Source organism: Panthera onca, chromosome B1, assembly GCF_046562875.1.
Source record: "Panthera onca isolate mPanOnc1 chromosome B1, mPanOnc1 haplotype 2, whole genome shotgun sequence".
NCBI classification, from domain to species: domain Eukaryota; kingdom Metazoa; phylum Chordata; class Mammalia; order Carnivora; family Felidae; genus Panthera; species Panthera onca.
In genome coordinates, this window is record NC_138342.1 from 177,151,756 (window position 1) to 177,164,790 (window position 13,035).

General features: G+C 38.3%; 1 non-coding gene across 1 annotated transcript; it reads left to right on the plus strand.

Annotated features, from left to right (window-relative positions):
- Nucleotides 1–829: 829 nt before the first annotated feature.
- LOC132693413 (U6 spliceosomal RNA) lies at nt 830–936 on the plus strand. Its single transcript, XR_009616799.1, has one exon. It is a non-coding gene; the product is annotated as a U6 spliceosomal RNA (small nuclear RNA).
- The last annotated feature ends 12,099 nt before the right edge of the window (nt 937–13,035 follow it).

Sequence of the window (13,035 nt, forward strand, 5' to 3'; positions counted from 1 at the left end):
AGATTGTATTTACCCTAAGTCAGAAAATCCTAAAAAGGTAACCGGGTAGATCAGAACATGACAGCAGAGAAAGGATTTCAAAGTATTTAGGACTTAAAGGACCAGATAGACTAAAAAGAAGAGGACCAGATATGTAATTTAAAGGGACAAACTCTATTTTTAAAAAAAGTTTATTTATTTTGAAAGAGAGAGAGCAAGCAGGGGAGGGGCAGAGACAGAGAGAGAGAATCCCAAGCAGGCTCCACGCTGTCAGTGCGGGGCTGACATGGGGCTCGATCCCACCAACATGAGATCATGACCTGAGCTGAGATCAAGAGTTGGCAGTAACGGGCTGAGCCACCCAGGAGCCCCCAGACTATATCTATATATCTATATATCTATATATCTATATATCTATATCTATATCTATATATAATTAAAAAAAATTTTTTTAATGTTTATTTATTTCTGAGAGAGACAGACACAGAATGTGAGTGGGTTAGGGGCAGAGAGAGAGGGAGACACAGAATCTGAAACAGCCTCCAGGCTCTGAGCTGTCAGCACAGAGCCTGACGTGGGGCTTGAACTCACAAGCCGGGAGATCAGGACCTGAGCTAAAGTCTGCGCTCAATCGACTGAGCCACCCAGGCCACCCCCACCCTGACTATATTTTAAAGGAAAAACCTGATTTAAAAGGGTAGTCTTCTGGGGAAAAAAAGCTTCTAGGGGAGAAAGAGGCAAAAAAGAAGGAAGAATCACCTTTGGGAATTCAAGTGGTAAGTGGGAAAAGAAGAAAAAGGGAGAAATTTTGTGTCCTATAAGACAAAAGAGAATAAAAACACTGGAAGCCGAGCTCGGTTCAGCTGCACATATGCTAAAATTGGAACGATATGGAGAAGATTAGCGCGGCCCCTGCGCGAGGATGACACACAAATTCGTGAAGCGTTCCAGATTTTAAAAAAACAACAAAAAACTGGAAGCCTTGCAGGCTCTTCCCCCACCACTAAAAGAGTCCAACAAAACCCCACTGAAGTACCTGGACGTTTGTAAGCCGAAAAGGAATTAAACTAGGAATCTTCTAAAATGCGGAAATATCACAAAAATGAACAAAAAGAAAGTGAAATTTACAGAGGAATATGTCAGATAATCAGGAAATGAACTTGCATGCAAATCAACTGAGGGAAATTCCCCTCCTGGAAAACAGCCATGAAGCAGAAGAAAATTGTAAGTCTATACTCTCATAATGAATGAAATCTACTGAAAAAAGCATATGAGAAAACCTCTTTAAATCTGAAACCCAAAAACTAAAAGCAGAAATGGACAAAAAAAAAAAAAAAAAAAAAAAAAGGAAAAGGAAAGGAGAGAGAGAGAGAAGAACCTGGGTGGCTCAGTCAGTTAAGTATCCAACTTTGGCTCAGGTCGTGATCTCACCGTTGGTGAGTTTGAGACCCACATCAGGCTCTGTGCTGATAGCTCAGAGCCTGGAGCCTGTTTTAGATTCTGTGTCTCCCTCTCTCTCTGACCCCTCCCCCATTTGTGTTTTTTTCTCTCTCTTTCTCTGTCAAAAATAAATAAGCATTTTAAAAAAAAGAGAGAGTGAGAGAGAGAGAAAAGAAAAAGTTAATTAAACTCAGGGAAAAAATGGAAGAAAAAGAGAAAGTTATCTCAGAAATGAAGAATAAAGTATAACATGCACAAAGGAGAATGGACCAAATGAGCATTTAATTAAAGGTAGGAAAACAACCAAAGGGATGGTAATAAGTAAACAAAAAAGTAAAAAGGCTCAGAAGGTAGTAGAAAAGAAAGACAGGTAAAGAAAGAATAATATTCATGTTATCTGAGTCCCTGAGGAAGAAAATAAAAACAATGGAACAGATCTAATATTTAAAATTATAATCCAAGGAAATTTCCAGAAGTAGAAAAGATCTAAATCAACACATGGAAGGGCTCATCTGTCAAACTTAACCCAGAACTATCAATTCTCAGACATAGCCTGGTCCAACTAATAGTTCTCAGAAATAAAGATAAAATCCTCGAGGTCTCTCTCTAGACAAAAAGATCAAATTACTTACAAAGACAAAAGAATTAAACTAGCATTAGACTTTCAAAACCAACATATGAAGCAAGGCAACAATGGATATTTTTGTATTCCTACATACATCTCCTTAAGCTTTGTGCTGGGATGCAGTTAAAGTTGCTTAGAAACACTTTGATCCTTTCCAATCTTGCTTTTATGATTTGCTAGGTGGTTCTGGAGCAGTGCTCCTACTACTGAGATAAGACCTTCCTAGAGTTTGTCCCTGGGGGGTGGGAAGTGGGGATTAGGGGGTGGGAGAGGGGTGGTGGTGGTAGGGGTGGAGGTGTTTGTCAGGCTTGGCTGGTGCGGACAGGTTCTCCCCTCTGCTCTGTGTGAGCACTTCCTCCCCTAATCCTGTGGATAATCCTTTCCCTTGTCTTGGGCAGTTCTTCATTAGCCATGCACTGATCAGTATTCTGTTGAACACTTGGGAGGACCCTGTGCAGATGTCTGCAGTTCTCTGTGCAGCCCTCTCTGCTCTAGCATTCTATCTGATGAACTCTAGCTGCTTTGATTCCCCCAGACTCTCAGTCCTGTCTCAACTCAGAATATTCTCTGGCTCTGCCTCAATCCCATTTCCCCATGCCATGGCCTGGAAATCCTCCCAAGGCAGTAAGCCCAGACAATTGTAGGGCTCACCTCATTTGTTTCCTGTTTCTTGGAGATCGCTGTCATTCCTTGCCTGATGTTCAGCGTCTTGAAAACTGTTGTTTCTTGTATTGTTCCAATGTTAATTTTCTGGCTTTGGGGATTATACTATGGCTATGTCAGATGTTATCAGGGAAAGCTAGGTGAAGGGTACACAGACATTTTCTGTACTACTCTTGTAACTTTCTGTAAGTCTAAATTCAAAATAAGTTAAAGATATTTAAAAATGAGGGTTTTCACTTCATACTTTTTTTTTTTTTTTCTTTCAATGTTTTTTTTTATTTATTTTTGGGACAGAGAGAGACAGAGCATGAACGGGGGAGGGGCAGAGAGAGAGGGAGACACGGAATCGGAAACAGGCTCCAGGCTCCGAGCCATCAGCCCAGAGCCCGACGCGGGGCTCGAACTCACAGACCGCGAGATCGTGACCTGGCTGAAGTCGGACGCTCAACCGACTGCGCCACCCAGGCGCCCCACTTCATACTTTTTTTAAGGAAACCCAAAAATATTTAATTACTACATCTTTGTTGATGTTGTGTAGCTTCTTGTAGCACAATAGGACATGACCAAAAGTAAACAAACATGCTCTACTCAGGAAGTCTAGCTGCCTAAAGAAATTGACTTTTTAAATGCCAGCTGGGCTTTTCACCCAAAAGGGCCTGCTTTCAAGCAAACTGAAAGTACCCGCTCACTTACTACTTCTAAAGTTATTTAAAGCATTCTTTTTATTTTTAACTATTGCATATTGGTCTTCCATTAACTCACACAATTGAGCATTATGTTTTAAAAGTTTTAGCTCTGCTCATGCATTCAGAAAAATGCCATTCTTAATATAATTTTCTCCTCTGCATGTTCTGTCTGTACCTTCTCACCTTAAGGCCCAACTCAAACATCACCTGTCCTATGGAGTCTTAAACCCCAGTTGGAAGACATGTAACTTCATGTAAACACGAGAAGCACTTTGCTTCTATTATTATGTGGAATGTAAGACTGCAATTTTAATCAGTATAAGGGGTTTATAAATGAATGATATCTGTAGTCACCTCCTTTATACATGTTTGGACTGAACCCTGACTGAGTCTTTTTTTTTTTTTTTTTTTTTTTATGTGTACATGGGTTTCTGTACTTTTTTTTTTTTTTTAATATATGAAATTTACTGCCAAATTGGTTTCCATACAACACCCAGTGCTCATCCCAAAAGGTGCCCTCCTCAATACCCACCACCCACCCTGCCCTCTCTCCCACCCCGCCCTCCCTCCCACCCCCCATCAACCCTCAGTTTGTTCTCAGTTTTTAACCGTCTCTTATGCTTTGGCTCTCTCCCACTCTAACCTCTTTTTTTTTTTTTTTTCCTTCCCCTCCCCCATGGGTTTCTGTTATGTTTCTCAGGATCCACATAAAAGTGAAACCATATGGTATCTGTCTTTCTCTGTATGGCTTATTTCACTTAGCATCACACTCTCCAGTTCCATCCATGTTGCTACAAAAGGCCATATTTCATTTTTTCTCATTGCCACGTAGTATTCCATTGTGTATATACACCACAATTTCTTTATCCATTCATCAGTTGATGGACATTTAGGCTCTTTCCATAATTTGGCTATTGTTGAGAGTGCCGCTATAAACATTGGGGTACAGGTGCCCCTATGCATCAGTACTCCTGTATCCCTTGGATAAATTCCTAGCAGTGCTATTGCTGGGTCATAGGGTAGGTCTATTTTTAATTTTCTGAGGAACCTCCACACTGCTTTCCAGAGGAACCCTGACTGAGTCTTGAGGATGGATTAGATTTGGAAGGCTAGAAAGAAGGAAAGAAGACATTTTGGGTAAGGATATTATCATGGGCAGAGGCATGATACAGAAATAAGCATGGAAGAAGCAGGAATAAGGAATGTTGAGGAGAGGACTTCTATTGTGTTGTATTCCCATCTCTTTAAAAAGAATATTATAAAGGACATTCTGATTTGGAACAGGAGCAGAGAGGTTTTGGATTTATTAGCTATGTAACCTTGGAAAGCCACTTAGCTATCTCTGGGCCTCAATGTTCTCATCTGTAAAACACAAATAATAGAACATACTTTGTATGATATTTTTGAAAAACAATGTTTAAAATATATGGTAAAGTACTTTGGCAACCAAAAGATGATGCATGACTTTTCTTAACTTCTGGTTTTATATCTAGAATAAAATGTCTGCAAAATGATTTGCTTTAAAAATGAGTAAGCTATCGAGTCTTCTTTGAAGATATTTTCTTGGAGTATCTGTAGCAAAGTGCTTTGCAAAGACTAAAATTCTCTTTCCTCTGCTCCTTTTCTTCTTTAGTAAATGAAGAGCTAAGAAATCACTCTAGAATAATTGATATTAACCACTCCCAACTGAGGACAATGAATATAAGCATCTTGAAAATACTTAGTGTTTCTCTTGGAACAGTAATTCAACTTTGGTTCATAGAATGTAGTCTTTTTTTGGAAGGATGGGTGAGGCCTCCCCAAGAATTATCAAATGTAGGGTATGACAAACAGCACCCCTATTCAGGGAATGCAATAGAGCTCTTCATGTTTTAAGGATTAAAAAAAATCTGCCAATACTTATGGTAAATCCTTGGGGATCAAGCTGGAAAATATAGGTCCTGGAATTAGATGGCACACCAAGAAGGTTGTGGATGTGGATCACAAGAGTTGAACATGTAGAGCCATACCTCTGTGGCCCAAAGATGGGGCCTCTGGCCTATTCAGCATTTAGACTGTGGGGTTGTTTTCTGTTAAAGAGCTGTGCCATGTGCCTTATGCTGGAATTTGGATTAGAGAGAAATCATCACTAAGTAGATTAGCATCTTCAGTGACCATGAAGAGTCAGTCAGTCTTCAGCCGTGACACTGTGGCAGCAAGAAGCAATGGTGTCAGTATGTTGGACTGTTCCAACTCTTTTCTTGCCTGGCTCTGTGGCTAGACTATTTCCTCCAACCCCAAAAGTTTTGGGATGGCATGAATCCAGTGATGTGCTGATAAATATTTAACAACTGGCTCTGTGGGAAGAAAAAGCCCCTATTCAGAGCATTACCAATCTTTGTGGTGTAAATACTCCCACCATGGAGGATTTCAAGGTACCAATGTGGTGTCACTGCACATACAGTTGGGAAAGGATGTGATTGATAGTACCCTACCCCATGCAGTTGAAAATCCGCATAAAACTTTTGGCTCTCCCAAAACTTAATTACTAGTAGCCTACTGTTGACTGGAAGCCTTACTGATAATATAAACCGTTGATTTATACATATTTTGTATGTTGAATGTATTATATCCTGTATTCTTATAGTCAAGTAAGCTAGAGAAGAGAAAGTGTAAGTAAGAACATCACTAGAAAGAAAAAAACATTTATGGTACTGTATTGTGTTTATTGGAAAAACCCCACATGTAAGTGGATCTGTGTGGTTCAAACCTGTGTTGTTCAAGGCCCAGTTGTAATTTATTTATTAGTTTACATAATTTCATTTTGGATAATAGCTATATTTGATGACAGCTTTGGAAACTTAACAGTTAGCCTTCATGAGCTGATGAGACCTAGCTCCAGCACATCGCTGGATAAATCCATGAGGATATGGGATGGAAGAGGCCTCAAAGTTAAGATAATGGGCTTGAGATAAAAGTGGAAAAATGACAGGTATAATTTCTTTTGTATCTTGGGTTTATAGTCATATAGGTTATACAGTACTGGATCCCAAATACCCCCAACCTGAGACAAAATAGTGAGTGGTTTTGAAGAATATAATGACCCCAGAAGTCTAGATGTGCTTTTTCTTAAGCTCTAAATGTTCAGAGTCCCTGAGCATTTAGACAGAGTTGGATTGCCTCCCTCAATGGAATGAGGTCTCTTTATTATCAGAGTTCCTATCCTGTTTATTCAGACTGTTTTTCTATGAAGGAGACATGGCAGTGCATATTTTTGTTATGGCTAATGTCATTGCTTCCTTAGGACAGTGGCCAGCGAGATAAATTAGCTGACTTGACTGAGCTGGAGCCAGTGAAGTATCCGCTCAAACCCATGTGGTTCTGTTTGTTCCTTCTTCCATTTGCTCAACAAAGATCTAGAGCCCCTACTATGTTCCAGGCATTGTATTAGTATCAGGAATATAAAACGAGTAAGATGTGAATTGTGCCTTAAAGGTGCTGGCAGTATCCCATGAATCTCTATGCATCTTGCATGGGAATGAGCACCCCAGGGAAGCAGGTGTGAAGTAATGGAAAAGTTTTCATAGTGAGGGATCTTGGTTTGGGTTGCCGTTGTGGTCCTCTTAGAGTACTGTGTTTTTAACTTTAAGATCGAAATGTCCTACTGTCTTCAATATCAAACTTCCCCTTACTCTATCACAGCGACTCTTCTTAAAATGCTCCCCTTTCACCCCTGCTGAAGTATTTGGAACAAGTATGAATTAAGCTTTTAGAGATTAGCCGACCAGGGCATAGAGAAGTGAGGCAAAGGGGAAGGAGGCCAATGATGAGGGCTCAGTCTGGAGCAGGGAGCCAAGTCTGGGAAAGGCAGACTGAGACCAGGTGGTGTTTGGGGGCCTTGGGTAGTTATGGACCGTAGGAGGGTGCTGGAGGGGTGCGAGGTGTATGGGTGAAAGGATAGAGAGACTGGTAATAAGTTTGCCCATTTCTCATTGTTGTCTAACCCAGGTTCTGCTTTTGGTTAATCAAGGCAGTATGACGTGCTCATTAAGATCTGATTTGAAACTTAGGAGATGTGTTCAAAACCTTGAGTTTTTATTAATAGAGTTCATGACCTCTGCCAAATTATGAACCCGTTTGAACCTTAATTTCTTCATCCATAAAATGGGAGCAATAACAGCAGGGTACGGATTACTGTAAATTAAATGAGAGTGCCTCTAAAATGTGCCTAGTATGGTGCTTAATTTGCATTATAAACTCAATGAATATTTGTTTCATTTCTTTCTAGACATCTAAAAGGGCAAACATTGAGGCATAGAAAGTATGCTTGAACCCTCCAGCTACATAGATAGTAGCATCTAGCAGCTATCCATATAAGTAATTATATGGCTGAGAGCAACTGTTCAGTTGGCTAGCATTGCTGCTCAGTCAAGTGGCTATTAGCAGAAGTGAGTTACCTGCCATTGCTTCCACTGAAAAGGACATCTTGATTATGGTGCCCTGTGAGTTTCCCGATTAAAAATATCTAAGTGATAATTTTCATTAACCTGCTCCACTGTTATCGTGGGTATAAGATGTGGGGAAACAGATTTAGACTGAATATAACACAGCAGAGATTTTCTAATTATTACTGTTCTGAAAGTACAGTACTTTCAGAAGTACAGTACTTTCTGAAGTACAGTACTTTCTAATTAGTACTGTTCTGAATGTACTGGAATAAGTTCAGAGTCCTGATTGTGTTCAAGAAGTTGGGTTTTCACTTATCCCAAATGGAACAGAAATTTCATCCAAATTGCTTTTCAACTACGATGTTTCTTAGGTGGGTAATTTGGTGTTTATTAAATCCACTGGAGGAGAGTCTAGCTATCTGTTGAAAAGGTCTTCCTGTCAAGTAAAAATTACTATAAATAGCCAATTTTCAACCAGCGAGTAATATTTTTAGAATGCTTACAAAGAATCTAGGTTGTCATCTTTGAAATGTGTGAACTTGGTAAGAAAAAAACATTTCTTCAAGTGTTAAGAAAAATTTCTGATGTTTCAATAACTTAGCTATGGTTAAACACTTTTGACTTGGCTTCTGATTTATTTCACTTCTGGGGTCACCTAGAAAGTAGGAATAAGATGCTTTGGTTCTCTATAAAAGTTCTACAGTGTCCAGTATGAGGAATCAGGAAAGGATAGTGGGAAGGAAGATAGTGGACTGTGGATCAGGAGTTTTGAAATTCTGTCTTGGCTCAGTCTTTGGCAAGTCATTTAATGTGGCTATCTCATTTGTAAATATTACCTACTTCTAACTAATAGTGAATATTGTCTCACTATCTTACTCAATAGGATCTCTGTGTGATCAAATGGGCAAATCTATATGGAAAAACTCTGTAAATTGGCTTGAGCTGTACAAATGGTGGTTTTGCCATTACTTCGGCTTCACAATTCAATAAATTAGCAACTAAACAAATATTACCTTTCAATCATGCCCCAGGCAGATGGTTGGGTTTTATCCCTTCTATTTTCTTGATTTATATTTCTTTCTTTCTTTCTTTCTTTCTTTCTTTCTTTCTTTCTTTCTTTCTTTCTTTCTTTTCTTTCTTTTCTTTCTTAATTAAAAACAATTTTTTTAACATTTATTTATTATTGAGAGACAGAGAGAGACAGAGTATGAGCAGGGGAGGGGCAGAGAGAGAGAGGGAGACACGGAATCCGAAGCAGGCTCCAGGCTCTGAGCTATCGGCACAGAGTCCGACGCAGGGCTCGAACTCACAAACCGCGAGATCATGACCTGAGCGGAAGTCCGACGCTTAACCAACTGAGCCACCCAGGCATCCCCTTATTGATTTATATTCTTATCTTTACTATTTATTTCCTTCTGCTTGCTTTGGGTGTAATTTGTGCTTTCTCTAGTTCATAAGGGTAACACTTAGGTCATTGATTTAAGACTCTTCCTCTTTTCTAATATAAATATTTAATGCTATGGATTTTCTTCTACAACATTGATTTACCTGCATCCCATTAATTTTGACATGTTGTGTTATCATTTTCTTTCAATATGAATATTTTCTAATTGCTCTTCTGTTTTATTACTTAAAAGTGTGTTAATTTTCAAACACGTAGGGGGTTTCCAGATACGTTTCTGTTATTGATTTCTTGTTTACTTTCATTGTAGTCATAGAACACACCTTTCATTTATTTCAGTAAGTTTAAATTTGTTGAGATTCTTTTTAATAACTGAGAATATAGTCTCTTTTGGGGAATTCTTTACATACACTTGAAAAGAATATGTTATTTTCTGTTTAGTGCAGTATTACATAATGTCCATTAGGTCAAGTTGGCTTATGATATTATTAAGATTTTCTAAATCTATTCTAATGTGTTATACATTTGTTCAATCAATTACTGATCGAAGAGTGTTGAACTTTCAGTGTCAAATTGTGGATTTGCCTATTTTTTGTTTGTTTCATTTTTAGTTTTTGCTTCATGTATTTTGAAAGTCTTATGTTAGGGGCATGTTCTTTTAGGATTGTTAAGTGTTCTTGGTGGGTTGTCTCCTTTTGTCCTTATGTATTATCATTCTTCATATTTTATAATATTCCTTATTTTGAAGTCTGCCTTGTCTGACCCAGCTTTCTTTTGATTTGATTTATCTTCTACTTTTAACCTATCTTTTTATATAAAATTTATATAGAAAGTGGGTTTTTGTAGATTGCATATAGGTAGGTCTTGCTATTTTCCAGATTTGATAATCTCTTCTTTCTAATAGAGGCAGTTAGACACCCTATCATTTAATGTGATTATTGATATGTTTGGATTTAAATCAACTATTTTGCTAATAGTTTTCTATTTGCCCTCTGTTTGCCCTGTGTTTTCTTTTACTTTCTGTTTTATTTTGGATTGAGTGCTTTTTTATGAATCCATTATTGGGTTATTAGTTACACCTCTTTGTTGTTTTTCAGTGGTGACATAGAGTTTTGAAAACACATATTATCCTTTTTTTTTTAACCTTTTATTTTATTTTTGAAACAGAGAGAGACAGAGCATGAACCAAGGGGAGGGTCAGAGAGAGGGAGACACAGAATCTGAAACAGGCTCCAGGCTCTGAGCTGTCAGCACTGAGCCTGACGCGGGGCTCGAACCCACAGACCGCGAGATCATGACCTGAGCTGAAGTCGGACGCTTAACCGACTAAGCCACCCAGGCGCCCTGAAAACACATATTATCTTTTTATGGTCTACCATTTTTGTTTTTTCTTTAAAAATTTATTTAGTTTTAAGTAACCTCTACCACGTATTATCTTATTATGGTCTACCTTTGTTTGATTTTTCTTAAAAACTTTTAAAAAAATTTGTTTAGTTTTAAGTAACCTCTACACCCATTGTGGGCCTTGAACTCACCACCTCGAGATCAAGAGTCACATGCTCTACTGCTGAGCCAGCAAGGTGCCCCTTTACAGTCTACCTTTAAATAACATTATGCCACTTCCCATTTAGTATAAGAACCTACAGTAGTATACTTTTGTTTTTTCTCTCCCTTCCTTTGTGTTATTTTTGTCATGTTTCATTTGTACATATACTATAAACTCCATGATATATTGGTATAATCAATTGTAACAAAAATGAGAAATAACCACTTTTACATATGCTCTGGTTTTACCAATTCCATTGCTCTCCATTTCATTTTGTAGATCCACATTTCCATCTTTTTTAAATGTTTATTTTTTGAGAGAGAACGAGAGTGAGAGCATGTGTGAGTCAGGGAGGGGCAGAGAGAGATAGGGAGAGAGAGAATCCCACGTAGGCTCTGTGCTGTCAGTGCAGAGTCTGACATGGGGCTTGATCTCATGAACTAAACTGTGAGATCATGACCTGACATGAAATCAAGACTCAGAGGCTTATCTGACCGAGCCACCCAGGTGCCCCTCACATTTCCACCTTTTATCATCCTCCATCCTCCTGCAGAAATTCCTTTAACTCTTCTTCTTAATTTGATTAGTTAGTTTATTTATTTATTTAATTTTTAATTTTTAGAGAGAGAGAGAGAGCATGAGTGGGGGAGAGGGGCAGAGGGAGAGAGAGAGAATCTTAAGCAGGCTCCATGCTCAGCGTAGAGCCCCACATGGGGCTCAATCTCACCACCTGGGATCACGACCTGAGCTGAAATCAAGAGTTGGATGCTCAACTGATTGAGCACTCAGGTGTCCCTTTTAACTCTTCTTTTAATGCAGGTCTTCCTGTAATGGATTCTCCCAGATTTTATTTTTTCAAAAGTGTTTTTATTTTGCCTTAATTTATAAAAAGATATTTTTGCTAGGTTTTGAATTCCAGGTCAACATTTTTCTTTTGGCATTTAAAAAATGTCACTCCATTGTCTTCTCTCTTACATTAATTTCTGATCAGAAGACCACTGTAAATTTTATCTTTGTATTTTTGTATGTAACATTTCTTTTTTCTCTAGATGCCTCCAAGATTTTCTCTTTATCTTTGATTTCAGCAATTTGAGTATAATGGGTCTAGGGATGTGTGTGTGTGTGTGTGTGTGCACTTATCTTGCTTGTGTTTCTCTGAGCTTCTTAGATCTGGTGTTGTCTTTCATTAATTATGAAATGTTATCTGCTATAGTCTCTTCAAAACCTTCTGCTGTATTTCTTTCTTTTCCTTCTGGAATTTCAAATATATGTACATTAGACTGATATCTTACCACAAGTGTTTAATGCTCTGTTATGTTTTTTCCTTGATTGTGTTTTAAAATGTTTTTATCTAATTTAAAATTACTTATTTTTGAGAGAGAGAGAGAGAGAGAGAGAGAGAGAGAGAGAGAGAGAAAACAAATGGGGGAAGGGCAGAGAGAGAGGGAGAGAGGATCCCAAGCAGGCTCCACACAGTAAACACAGAATCTGATATGGGGCTTGAACTCACAAACCATGAGATCATGACCTGAGCCGAAATCAAGAGTCAGATACTAAACTGACTGAGCCACCCAGGCACCCCTCCTTGATTGTGTTCTAATTTGGATAATTTCTTTTGGCTTATCTTCAAATTTACTTACACTTTACTAAGCTATGTCCCATTCCAAGAATTTTTTTAATTTTCAAATTTATTTTGAAATTTTTATTCCAGGTATTTTAAATTTCAGATTTACTGAAGGTAACAACAATAACAAAGTCTAAACTCAACTCACATCATGCTTTTTATTTCTAGCTTTTCCACTTGACTCTTGTTTATAGTTTTTATTGCTTTGCTGAGATTTTCCATCTCTTTATGCATGTATTCCTTTATTTTACTAGATTATCTAACATATTAATCCTGGTTATTTTTAAGGGGCTGTCTGATAGTGCAAGCATCCAGATCACCCCTGGGCCTTGTTCCATTGATTGCTTTATCCCTTGATAGTGTTTTGCTTTGTCTTGTTATTTTGTGTGTCTCATTATTTTTTGACTGAGTGCCAGATATTATGTGTAGAATGAGGAGTCTGAGGTAAATAGTAATTATTTTTTGAATGAGTATGGGTCTTCTCATTTCATGGTTCTAGTTTGGAGGCTTGAATTTGTATTGTCAGTAGATAAGTAGATGCGTTTAGGCTTGTTGTCACTGTAGTTAACTCCAGTAAACCATAGACTTCAAATTCCTTCAGCGGTGGACTGCTTTTACCTTGTGCTTACCATGGGACCTGGCA